We start from the raw sequence: 573 nt of genomic DNA, 5'->3' as shown, positions 1-573 counted from the left end.
GTGTGTCTTGGAAGGAAGATGGCCTACGCAACGCAGATCAAAGGCCTAATACGTGTAGTACACACGTCTGCCGTGTAAATCACGCACGAATGATCTGGTCGGGCCCAACTCTTCTCCACCACACCACATCCCAACTTTGTACATTTTTATATATTTTTGTGCGTTGGGGCACCTTCATAATCACAAACCCCAACAACACATATATCTCTCTCTCTTTGAAAGATTTGTTGTGGCCTACGCAACGCAGATCAAAGGCCTAATACGTGTAGTACACACGTCTGGCCGTGTAAATCACGCACGAATGATCTGGCGGGCTCAACAATATCTTTTTTTTTTATATGAATTCTTATCCACAAACTAATCGAATTCATTTTCTCTCCTCCTCTCCTCTCTCTTTGAGATATATTGGAACATTGTAATGATCCTTCCGCAGGTTCACCTACGGAAACCTTGTTACGACTTTTACTTCCTCTAAATAATCAAGTTTGGTCATCTTCCCGGCATCATCGGCAATGCCGAAACATTGCCGCGCACCAGTCCGAAGACCTCACTAAATCATTCAATCGGTAGTAG

At 43.8% G+C, this 573-nt stretch overlaps 1 non-coding gene across 1 annotated transcript in view; it reads right to left on the bottom strand.

The window, feature by feature from the left end:
- Positions 1-416: 416 nt before the first annotated feature.
- The window catches only part of LOC143260096 (small subunit ribosomal RNA), a 1,921-nt gene continuing 1,764 nt past the window's right edge, over positions 417-573 (bottom strand). The window contains exon 1 of the ribosomal RNA XR_013034186.1: positions 417-573. This exon is cut by the window's right edge and continues 1,764 nt beyond it. This is a non-coding gene — a ribosomal RNA (small subunit ribosomal RNA).

This window comes from Megalopta genalis, chromosome 9 (assembly GCF_051020955.1).
Source record: "Megalopta genalis isolate 19385.01 chromosome 9, iyMegGena1_principal, whole genome shotgun sequence".
Taxonomy (NCBI): domain Eukaryota; kingdom Metazoa; phylum Arthropoda; class Insecta; order Hymenoptera; family Halictidae; genus Megalopta; species Megalopta genalis.
The sequence above is the reverse complement of the archived record's forward strand: the minus strand, read 5'-3'. Positions and strand labels throughout refer to the sequence as shown.